Source organism: Eurosta solidaginis, chromosome 3 (assembly GCF_040869045.1).
Source record: "Eurosta solidaginis isolate ZX-2024a chromosome 3, ASM4086904v1, whole genome shotgun sequence".
Lineage (NCBI taxonomy): Eukaryota > Metazoa > Arthropoda > Insecta > Diptera > Tephritidae > Eurosta > Eurosta solidaginis.
In genome coordinates, this window is record NC_090321.1 from 178,293,625 (window position 1) to 178,306,065 (window position 12,441).

General features: G+C 38.0%; 1 protein-coding gene across 2 annotated transcripts in view; it reads left to right on the forward strand.

Annotated features, from left to right (window-relative positions):
* Dgk (diacyl glycerol kinase 1) overlaps positions 1 to 12,441 on the forward strand; it is a 494,377-nt gene that overhangs the window by 477,060 nt on the left and 4,876 nt on the right. The gene's annotated exons all lie outside the window — the stretch shown is intronic.

A 12,441-nucleotide genomic window follows, 5' to 3' on the forward strand; every position in this document is an offset into this window, starting at 1 on the left:
TTTAAAAGAGAGTGGGCCTTAGTGCTATAGGTGGACGCCTTTTCGAGATATCCCCATAAAGGTGGACCAGGGGTTATTCTAGAATGTGTTTGTACGATATGGGTATCAAATGAAAGGTGTTAATGAGTATTTTAAAAGGGAGGGGGCCTTAGTGCTATAGGTGGACGCCTTTTCGAGATATCGCCATAAAGGTGGACCAGGGGTGACTCTAGAATGTGTTTGTACGATATGGGTATCAAACTAAAGGTGTTAATGAGTATTTTAAAAGGGAGTCGGCCTTAGTTCTACAGGTGGACGCCTTTTCGAGATATCGCCATAAGCCATAAAGGTGGGCCAGGGTTGACTCTAGAATGTGTTTGTACGATATGGGTATCAAACTAAAGATGCTAATGAGTATTTTAAGAGGGAGTGGGCCTTAGTACTATAGGTGGACGCCTTTTCGAGATATCCCCATAAAGGTGGACCAGGGGTTATTCTAGAATGCGTTTGTACGATATGGGTATCAAATGAAAGGTGTTAATGAGTATTTTAAAAGGGAGTGGGCCTTAGTGCTATAGGTGGACGCCTTTTCGAGATATCGCCATAAAGGTGGACCAGGGGTTATTCTAGAATGTGTTTGTACGATATGGGTATCAAATGAAAGGTGTTAATGAGTATTTTGAAAGGGAGTGGGCCTTAGTTCTATAGGTGGACGCCTTTTCGAGATATCGCCATAAGCCATAAAGGTGGGCCAGCGGTGACTCTAGAATGTGTTTGTACGATATGGGTATCAAATTAAAAGTATTAACGAGGGTTTTAAAAGGGAGTAGCCCTTAGTTGTATATGTGAAGGCGTTTTCGAGATATCGACCAAAATGTGGATCAGGGTGACCCAGAACATCATCTGTTGGGTACCGCTAATTTATTTATATATGTCATACCACGAACATTATTCCTGCACAGATTCCAAGGGCTTTTGATTTCGTCCTGCAGAACTTTTTCATTTTCTTCTACTTAATATGGTAGGTGTCACACCCATTTTTCAAAGTTTTTTCTAAAATTATATTTTGCGTTAATAAACCAATCCAATTACCATATTTCATCCCTTTTTTCATATTTGGTATAGAATTATGGAATTTTTTTCATTTTTCGTAATTTTCGATATCTAAAAAGTGGGCGTGGTCATAGTCGGATCTCGGTCATTTTTTATACCTAGATAAAGAAAGTTCAAATAAGTACGTGAGCTAAGTTTAGTAAAGATATATCGATTTTTGCTCAAGTTATCGTTTTAACGGCCGAGCTGAAGGACAGACGGCCGACTGTGTATTAAAACTGGGCGTGGCTTCAACCGATTTCGCCCGTTTTCACAGCAAACAGTTAACGTCATAAAATCTATGCCCCTACCAAATTTCAAAAGGATTGGTAATTTTTTATTCGACTTATGACATTAAAAGTATTCTAGACGAATTAAATGAAAAAGGGCGGAGCCACGCCCATTTTGAAATTTTCTTTAATTTTTGTATTTTGTTGCACCATATCATTACTGGAGTTAAATGTTGACATAGTATACTTATATACTATAAAGATATTACATTTTTTGTTAAAATTTTACTTAAAATTTTTTTTTTAAAGTGGGCGTGTTCGTTAACCGATTTTGCTAATTTTTATTTGGCACAGATATAGTAATAGGAGTAACGTGCCTGCCAAATTTCGGCATGATATCTTCAACGACTGCTAAATTACAGCTTGCAAAACTTTTAAATTACCTTCTTTTAAAAGTGGGCGGTGCCACGCCCATTGTCCAAAATTTTAATAGTTTTCAATTTTGCGTCATAAGGTCAACGCGCCCAATGAATTATCGCACTTTTTCGATATCGAAAAAATGGACGTGGTTGTAGTCCGATTTCGTTCATTTTAAATAGCGATCTGAGATGAGCGCCCAGGAACCTACATACCAAATTTCATCAAGATATCTCAAAATTTACTCAAGTTATCGTGTTTATGGACGGACGGACGGACATGGCTAAAACAATTTCTTTTTTCGCCCAAATCATTTTGATTTCTCGATTAGTTTTTTCCTTTACGGATTACCGTTATGCGAACAAAGTTAATATACTCTGTGAACTCTGCTCAGCTGAGTAAAAAAAAATGAAACTAACTGTAAACGACTGATGAAAGACTCTGAAGAAGTAGCCATAAAAATTTATGTACGTGGGTGCATTTATGCGTGTTTGTGCATTTGGATGCAAAATAAAGCACCTGTGAAGTAAGTGTAAAGTGTACTTCGAGGTAAAATTTTGCGGCATCATCTTCATAAACGAAAATTAAAATAAACAAGTAAGAACGGGACTGTCTTCGGCTGTGCCGAAGACTTCATACCTTTCATGAATGGGGCTGAACAATAATCTTATCCCGTTCGTAATCTCCGAATAATCGGATGTATAAGATAAGAAATATATAGTGAACAGATCTACATACCTTAACGATTTTTAAGATAAATATAAAATAAAAAACAGGTAGGTACTTTGTGTGAGGATGCAAAGTTTCAGGTTTATTGTGGTCTGCGTGTAAAAAATATGACTACGAATCACGTATTTCAAAAATATATGACGTAAACGTAACTATTTGATGAAATTTGATGAATTTTGAAGCTTCTAGCCGTAAAAAGGGGGCAAAAAATAGAGTTTATATGGGGTATATAATATATATACCACCGATCTCTATGATTTTTTCAGACAACAATATATGCTATATACGTAAGCATATGGTGAAATTTGAAGCGTCTAGCTGTTAAAAAGGGGCAGAAATTGCGCAAAGTTTCTTAACTGAAATCGGTTGTATGAGATATATACTATGTATACCACCGATCTCAATGATTTTTTCAAACAACAATATATGCTATATACGTAAGCATTTTGTGAAACTTGAAGCTTCTAGCTGTTAAAACGGGGCAGAAATTGCGCAAAGTTTCTTATCTGAACAATCGGTTGTATGAGATATATACTTTATATACCACCGATCTCTATGATTTTTTCAGACAACAATATATGCTATATACGTAAGCATTTTGTGAAACTTGAAGCTTCTAGCTGTTAAAACGGGGCAGAAATTGCGCAAAGTTTCTTATCTGAACAATCGGTTGTATGAGATATATACTATGTATACCACCGATCTCAATGATTTTTTCAAACAACAATATATGCTATACACGTAAGCATTTGGTGAAATTTGAACATATCTAAACGATTTTTAAGATAAATATAAAATAAAAAATAGGTAGGTAATCTGTGTGAGGATGCAAAGCTTCACGTTTTTTGTGGTCTGCATGGAAAAACTATGACTACGAATCACGTATTTCAAAAATATATAACGTAAACGTAACTATTTGATAAATTTTGAAGCTTCTAGCCGTAAAAAAGGGGTCAAAATGACAGTTTATATGAAGTATATAATATATATACAACCGATCTCTATGATTTTTTCAGACAACAATATATGCTATACACGTAAGCATTTGGTGAAATTTGAAGCTTCTAGCTGTTAAAACGGGGAAGAAATTGCGCAAAGTTTCTTATCTGAACAATCGGTTGTATGAGATATATACTTTATATACCACCGATCTCTATGATTTTTTCAGACAACAATATATGCTATATACGTAAGCATTTTGTGAAACTTGAAGCTTCTAGCTGTTAAAACGGGGAAGAAATTGCGCAAAGTTTCTTATCTGAACAATCGGTTGTATGAGATATATACTATGTATACCACCGATCTCAATGATTTTTTCAAACAACAATATATGCTATACACGTAAGCATTTGGTGAAATTTGAACATATCTAAACGATTTTTAAGATAAATATAAAATAAAAAATAGGTAGGTAATCTGTGTGAGGATGCAAAGCTTCACGTTTTTTGTGGTCTGCATGGAAAAACTATGACTACGAATCACGTATTTCAAAAATATATAACGTAAACGTAACTATTTGATAAATTTTGAAGCTTCTAGCCGTAAAAAAGGGGTCAAAATGACAGTTTATATGAAGTATATAATATATATACAACCGATCTCTATGATTTTTTCAGACAACAATATATGCTATACACGTAAGCATTTGGTGAAATTTGAAGCTTCTAGCTGTTAAAACGGGGAAGAAATTGCGCAAAGTTTCTTATCTGAACAATCGGTTGTATGAGATATATACTATGTATACCACCGATCTCAATGATTTTTTCAGACAACAATATATGCTATACACGTAAGCATTTGGTGAAATTTGAAGCTTCTAGCTGTTAAAACGGGGAAGAAATTGCGCAAAGTTTCTTATCTGAACAATCGGTTGTATGAGATATATACTATGTATACCACCGATCTCAATGATTTTTTCAGACAACAATATATGCTATACACGTAAGTATTCGGTGAAATTTGAAGCTTCTAGCTGTTAAAATGGAGCTAAAATTTGCGAAAATATATATATATATATACTATATATACCACCATATACATATATACCATATATACCACCGATCTTTATGATTTTTTAGACAACAATATATGCTATATACGTAAGCATTCGTTGAAATTTGAAGCCTCTAGCTCTTAAAATAGGGCAGTAATTACGAAAAGTTTCTTATCTGAACAATCGGTTGTGGGGGATATATACTATATATACGACCGATCTCATAAATTTTTTCAGGCAACAATATGTGCAATATACGAAAGTATATGGTGAAGTTTGAAGCTTCAATCTGTTAAATTGGGTAAGATATTACAAAAATCTTCTTTTTCTGAAAAATCGTTTGTATGGAGGATATATGCTATAGTGGTCCGATCCGGTCGGTTCCGACAAATGTCTAATCGGACACCCAAATACACCCGCTCACCAAATTTTATCAAGATATCTCAAAAATTGAGGGACTAGTTTGCATACAAACAGACAGACGGACAGACCGACATGGCTAAATCAACTCAGCTCTTCAACCTGATTATTTCGGTATACTTAATGGTGGGTCTATCTATTTTCCTTTAAGGACTTACAATTTTCGGTTTCGTGACGAAATTAATATACCATTTCATTTTCATGAAAGGTATAAAAACAAATTTTTTAACACTCGCACAATCCACATGATGCCATAATCAACTTAAAAATGTGGGAATCCGTGAAATCACGGCTTGCCATGCGTTACTTAACTGGCAGTCATAAGTTTTCCCTTACCTTTGGTATATTCGTACCGCATATTTGTGTATGTGTTTGTATTTGGAGTACTTCTTGGCAAGACACCTTGGCATATCTGGTTTGGCATTTATTCAGTCTTTTTGCATTTTATGACAAGTACGTACTTTTATCAAGCCATAAATTCTGAATCCCTTTTATTTCGTGCTTTTGCATATTTAAACCGCTGAGTGAATTTTGTTTTGTGCTGAAATTTTCTATGAAGCCACATCTCTGTTCGTTACTTTAATCGCGTGAAAAAACTACATGGCGTTGAATTTTTGTCTTTATTTTGGATGTGTTTGTTTTACAAATTGCTCGATCATTTTATCTACAGCAAGCTTGTTAACCAATTCTTCTTATAAAACTACGTGTATGTCATTAGTGTACTAATTGACCATCTCGCCGCAAAGATCACCTGCCATTCCATTATTCCTGGAGAATTTTTTTTTTATTTTAGTAGAGATAAAGACACTCCACAAAGTTGACGTTGATCATAACCGTTTAAGATATTCCTCTGCCCGATAAGGAAATCTATAAAAACTAGTATGGCCATATCTCTCCTTTAAGCATTGTCGACGAAAAGCGTCATGACAGTTATGACGAGGGACTTAATGAGCTTGAAGGCCTCGGTTGTCTTGTACTGCCGCAATTGGACCATCAGTAGGAGCTGGCGAGAACTCGAAATAAGCTGCCCGTACACTGTAGCGTTTTCCAAGTGAAAATTGCTGCATTAAAAATTCCGGTGGATTGGAGGTTACTCAGCAAAGCTACCGTTAGAGCACTTAGCACCGAGGCGCTCACCTTTAAAGCTCCGTGTTCAACTATGGTGTTGTCGAAAATGGTCTGGGATTGCATGACCGCGCTTGCGATTTTTTTTAAGATTATGATTATTTGTGTTCCCGGTCAATAGCGGTATCAAGGGTTTGGTACAACTAAACTGGATATAGACGGCTGTAGGGAAGTGGGAGCTCTTGGGGGATGGGCTTTGAGTCAATCTTGCAGGCATCACACCGACTCATATGGGGGGTTTTCCGAGCCAGAAACCAATGGGAATCCTATATGTTAGGTGGTAGCTGCCCTGGTAGAGGAAGTTTAATTGGACAGCACGAAGATCCGTTGTGGTACCACATGAAATAAAGGTGACATAAGCTATAGCTACTTAGAGAGTCGTTGTGTAGCAACGATATAGTTTCTAATAAGATCGATGTCAACCTTGGATAAATCCTCCGGAGATACAAGTGAGTTCAGATCGAAATACTTTCGCCTAGTTCTGGTAAAAGCTGAGCAGTCAAGGATAAAGTTACTATATGATTCCACCTCATCACCCTTCATGCAGCTGCAACAGAGTGGGGTTTCCAATATTTTGAGACGGTACCGCATGGATTCCCATATATAGATTAGCCTTAGTGAACGCAATCATTTCGGCAGACCTCCTTCCGGCCAAAAGGATCTTGCTACCCACCCATAGTTGGTGTCCGACCAACGCTTGCTGAGCTGGGTGGCCAGCGGAATCCCGAAATCCCTACAGCCATCTTCATCCAGCTCTGTTGTACCGATGCGGGCTGGGAGATCCGCTTGACAGTTGCCCGCGATATCACTATGGCCCACGACCAAGATAACCTTTATCATAAAATAGTTCGATGCAATCGCAGGCGAGGTCAGGCACTCCCAAACCAACTTCGATCACACTATAGTTGATTTCAATGCCTTTGTAGCCGTCCATCCTGTCAGGAACAAATTCGAACCTGGTAAAAAGGCCAGAGTGCTCGAAGTCAGAAAGCCCATAGCCCATATCACGAAAATCTTATTTGTTAAACTGCTGCATAGATGATGATGAGTTCGAACTCTCGTGTCGCTTTATGCTTCACTGCACAACTTATCGCAAAAGTAGACTGAAGTATTTCGGTCTCGGCTCACTTGGAGATCCGTTGGAATTCTCGAGGGTCGGGATCGGATGTTGTTGTAGCGATAAAGATCGGTCTTATTCACAGCTATATTATTTCTTCGCAATGTATAAGTTGTCTTATACGGTATCACGGCGTATAAGCATACGACACTATTTGCTCTTATCTCTACATACAAAGTTTAAGCGCAAGAGCACAAGCGCCTCAGAAAAACACGACAAATCTTAGCCTGGTAGGTCTAGCGAGAATAACCCAACATACTCAAATCGTTCCTAATGTAAACCAGAGCGTATCGGACTAGCAACATCGATAAGACTCCCCCCATCTTTATCGTTACCATAACAGCAACAACAGGTGTCACCAACGGACTGCTATGATTAAGCAATCCCCACGATAGATTTCCCTTATGAGTTGACCAAAATGCATACCGGAAGGACTTTAATCAGATACTTTCATAAATATTTTGCAGCAATAAAGTAAGGTTTAAGCTGGCGACTTAGCGACAAGTATTGCATACAATCTAACTGTTATTTTATTACCTGTAACCTCATGTTATAACTTGGTCCTTTTTTTACTTCACCAGACACAGTTGCACATGAACGTTTTACGAGCTATAAAGTTAACAATAAATAATAGTTTAAAAAAACTAAAAAACACGCTTTTATAGCTAACCGAACTAAAAAATAGAAAACAATTTCAATTAAAAAGAGTTTATATAACAGTAGTAGAAGGTCAAACAATCATTTATAGTTAATCACCTAAAAATAAAATTATAATAAAATTTAAGTTATTAACAGAATAATTTAATTCACAGTAAAAAGCGTGTTTTTTAGTTTTTTTACTCTATTATTTATTTTTAATTTTTTAGTTCAAGTAATTGTAAAAGTTTTAGTCGAGAGTGATGAAACCTCGAAACGCCAGCGGTCCATGGATTAATGCCACCCCACGGCACCGAAAACGGCCTAGACGCAGGGAGGCTGGACGCGGTCTTTCGCCGAAATTGCCAAGGATCGGCAGATCATTGGCATTATAGACGATAGCAGCGAAGATGGCAGGATCCCGAAACAACAGTGGAAGTGGATCGAGGCCGTGCTCGCTACGATGGCCGTTAAGGTTAAGAAAGGCAACCCTTGTCCAACGCCATCTTACACAGTTGCAGGGTGGTTCCAGAGCCGCCGTCACGCTGATAGGGATGGTATTTCCGGGCGCGCGCCTCAATGTAGTGGAGGCGCGTGATATCCCCTCACGACCAAGGGCTAGAGCCTGGGTTCCAGTGACGCCAGCGGACCCAGCTGACATCCTGGAGCTGCTCCAGGAGTACAACCCGCCACAGGTTTGGAAGTCAACCCGGACAAAACCGAGCTTGTCCTCTTCACGAGGAGTTACAAAGTACCAAATCTTACACCGCCAAGAATTGGGGGTACGTTCTTAGCGTTTAGCGATCAAGTCAAATATTTGGGAGTCACTCTGGATAGGAAGCTATTATGGAGTGACTATATAGTGGAGCAATCCAAGAAGGCAGCAGCAGATCTATTCACCTGCAAGCGGGCAATTGGCACCTCCTGGGGATTCTCCCCTAAGGTGACCTACTGGATTTACACAGCCATTGTGCGCCCGATTCTTCCTTATGGTGCCTTGGTCTGGTGGCCAGCACCAGCTGAAAGTACCTATCTTAAAATACTTCAAAATATGCAACGGAGTTCGGAGCTCTGCATTACCGGCGCTCTCGTCTCCAGTCCAGATTCCGTTACATACATACATGGATACATAGATACATAGATAGATGCAGGCCAAGCTAATAAAAGCATGTTAAAAAGGGCTCCAGTATGCTCTTTCGTAGATGTGCCATGCATTCCCTTCTATCATTAATAAAGGAATGCGTTTTTCGCATTATGTGCAAGGTTTAAAATCTATGGCTATTTGGGGTGGTCATAAGTTCAATTGACCTTATGTCCGTTAACCTTATGTCAGCCCACCATCACATTATTGCATTGTCATCGAGCCTTGATACGTCTGCAAAGTTCCAATCAAACTTATGGCCATTCAAAGTGGTAATAAGGCCAATTGATCTTATGGCCGTTGACCTTATGTCACCACAACATCACATTAATGCATTGTCATCGAGCCTTGATACGTGTGCAAAGTTTCAATAAAACTTGTGGCCATTCAAAGTCGTAATAAAGCCAATTGACCTTATGGCCGTTGACCTTATGTCACCGCACCATCACATTAATGCATTTTCATCTAGCCTTGATACGTGTGCAAAGCTTCAATCAAACTTATGGCCATTCAGAGTGGTAATAGCGCCAATTGACCTTATAGCCGTTGACCTTATGTCACCACACCATCACATTAATGCATTGTGATCGAGCCTTGATACGAGTGCAAAGTTTCAATCAAACTTATGGCCATTCAAAGTGGTAATAAGGTCGATTGACCTTATGGCCGTTGACCTTATGTCACCACACCATCACATTAATGCATTGTCATCGAGCCTTGATACGTGTGCAAAGTTTCAATCAAACTTATGGCCATTCAAAGTGGTAATAAGGCCAATTGACCTTATGGCCGTTGACCTTATGTCACCACACCACCACATTAATGCATTGTCATCGGTCCTTGATACGTATGCAAAGTTTCAAATTAATCAGACTTCTAGAAACTGGTGAAAATTAAGCTGAAAGATTCCGTTACATACAGGCCAAGCTAATAAAAGCGTGTTAATAAATGACATTAAATATCAAATAAAAGCAGCATTTAGTGAAAATCTATGAAATTTAAAAAGAAGAGGAGACCCAAATTTAGTAAAATGATGATCCATTTAGGAAATGTGCAAATATCGAAATTATTTAGATGAACTCTGATTACTTTGCGAATAGTAACAAATTCCATATTTACATTTGAATTATGATGCAATCTTTTAACGGATAACGGTAATAAAATAACGTTTCAATGGCGCTCATTTTAATGGCCATTTTTGCTGGCTCATGGCAATGCCTTTTATGCGGTCAACAGAAAAGGCATAAATGTGTAAATATATTCGAAGTTACCTCCCTTAGTGCCCATTTATGTAGTTATGCCTGCCCCAAAAGACCAAAACACGCCACAAAAAAGAAAAGAAACCTCAGCAATTTGTGGCAGGAAATTGTTTTGACCAATGAGGCTGAAACAAATATGTAAGACTTAAATGGACGGAAGAGGATGCTTAAGCAAAAAAAATAATAGGCTGAACAAAAAGAAAAAGGAAAGGTTAAGACAAACAAATGGACAAACAACATGCCAATTTTATGCAAAAAATATGTTAAGAGTCCATTACACAAGGCGTTGAGGTTGTTCCCTGAAGAGAAATCAGTAACTAGTGATACAAGTTGCTGGTTTGGAACTAGACCTAAAGTGCCAAATAAGTACTAGTAGTTAGTAACCTGTACCTGCTGTCATCGAGCAAAGAGTCAGCGCATATATATGCGCCTTGGTAACCACGCTACTGTTGGCAGCCATAATTTCGAAATAGTAAAAGACTTCGTTTATTTGGGAACCAGCATCAACACTAGCAACAACATCAGCACTGAAATCCAGCGAAGAATCAATCTTGCCAATAAATGCTACTTTGGACTAGGTAGGTAATTGAAAAGTAAAGTCCTCTCTCGGCGAACGAAAATCATACTCTACAAGTCACTTATCGTACCCGTACTGGTATATGGGGCAGAAGCATGGACCATGACAACAGCAGATGAAGCGGCTTTGGGAGTGTTGGAGAGAAAAGTTCTTCGAAAGATTTATGGACCTCTACGCGACCAGGTGGAAAACGATCTAAACTCACTTGGTGTGACCAATTGGCGCCGGTTGGCGGAGCGAAGGAGCGACTGGCGCGCCTTGTTGGACGGCCATAACCATTTAGACGGTTAAGCGCCAATTAAGTAAGTAAGTTAGTAACTAGGTTTTCTGCAGTTATAAAATCGGCAGTTGGGACTTTTATATTTCATATTTATCATATATATTTAAGAAAAAGGCGAGCAACAAAAAAAAAAAAAAACTGCTAACAGCTTTAAGGGTTAATTAAACTTCCTTAACCCTAACGTCATAGTCGTAACCATACCCATATCTATAACCATCTCCAATGTGATCGATTAATGATGCATTAACCTAAAAATCGTGAAAATTTCATAAAAATGAAGAAAACGCCAAAAAATACAAACATATTCCAGAAAAAATAAGTCTCTTAGTCATAACGTATCCAAAACAATGAATAAAATCTACAAAAAGTTATTAAATTCACCAACTCAAATATTTTTAAGCGAGAAACCAAAAATCAATTGGTTGGCTATGGTACGTTTATGGCGTTAGCGTTATGGTATGGCACCATTAATCGATTATATTGATTTTCATGAGCTTGGTTCGATCAGCTGTTTTATCTGGTTATGGATAAGTCACCATTAATTGGCCTTTTAAAGAGCTTCGACTATGAGTATGACTTTTTTCTCCACACTTTCCCACCGAATTGGAACTATCGAAAAACGGGATAATAACGTACTAGAAGCAACATCTAGAATTTCGGTCCAGAAAAGAACTTGATCTTAGCTGTGAAATTTTAACTAGTTGGAAACTATCGAAAAAGTGCCAATAAACAAATAGTTCAAAAATTTCTGAATTCGAAATTTGTGTCTAGTTCGGAACTAGGGAAAGGGTAATGCAGCGGTGACAATTTCCACCGCCTAGGACATTGCCATGTTGAATGCGCCTGCATGCATTTAAAGAGATATATGGCGAACCAGTACGGGATCGGAATGCACCAGTTTTGAACTAGAGATTTTCCCAACAGGGTTGTTACTGCCAGTAGCGCCTTTTTCGATGCATACCAACATTTTACTGCAGAGGCGCTATCACATACAACAATAACGACCATACCAATAAATTAGGAAGAATAAGATGAGGAAAATGTTAGCCTATGAAGGAGAGTAAAAACAGTTAAGAAAAAGGTAAAGAACAATTGAAAAAGGAGTAAATGGAATAAAGCCAACCACTTGGTAGGTTTAATAAAAAAAGGGGCACTAGCAAAGCAAATACAAATACAGTACTGCATATTACAAATAAAAGTTATCCTTTATATTTGAGAAAAAATATATTTTTTGATACGTCTTTAACTACTTGTACCCATTGGCAGCTGCTAACAATTTCAAAGTGGTCCTCTGAGTAATTTCCCGAAAAATTAATGATGATGTCCTGACGTACCGATTGTCAATAAATTTCCTTCGTGACTTGCAGTTGGGTCAACGGCAAGAACAATTTTTTTTTGGAGCATAGTCCATGGATCAAAGGCTGGGATAGCACTCAATGAGTCCAA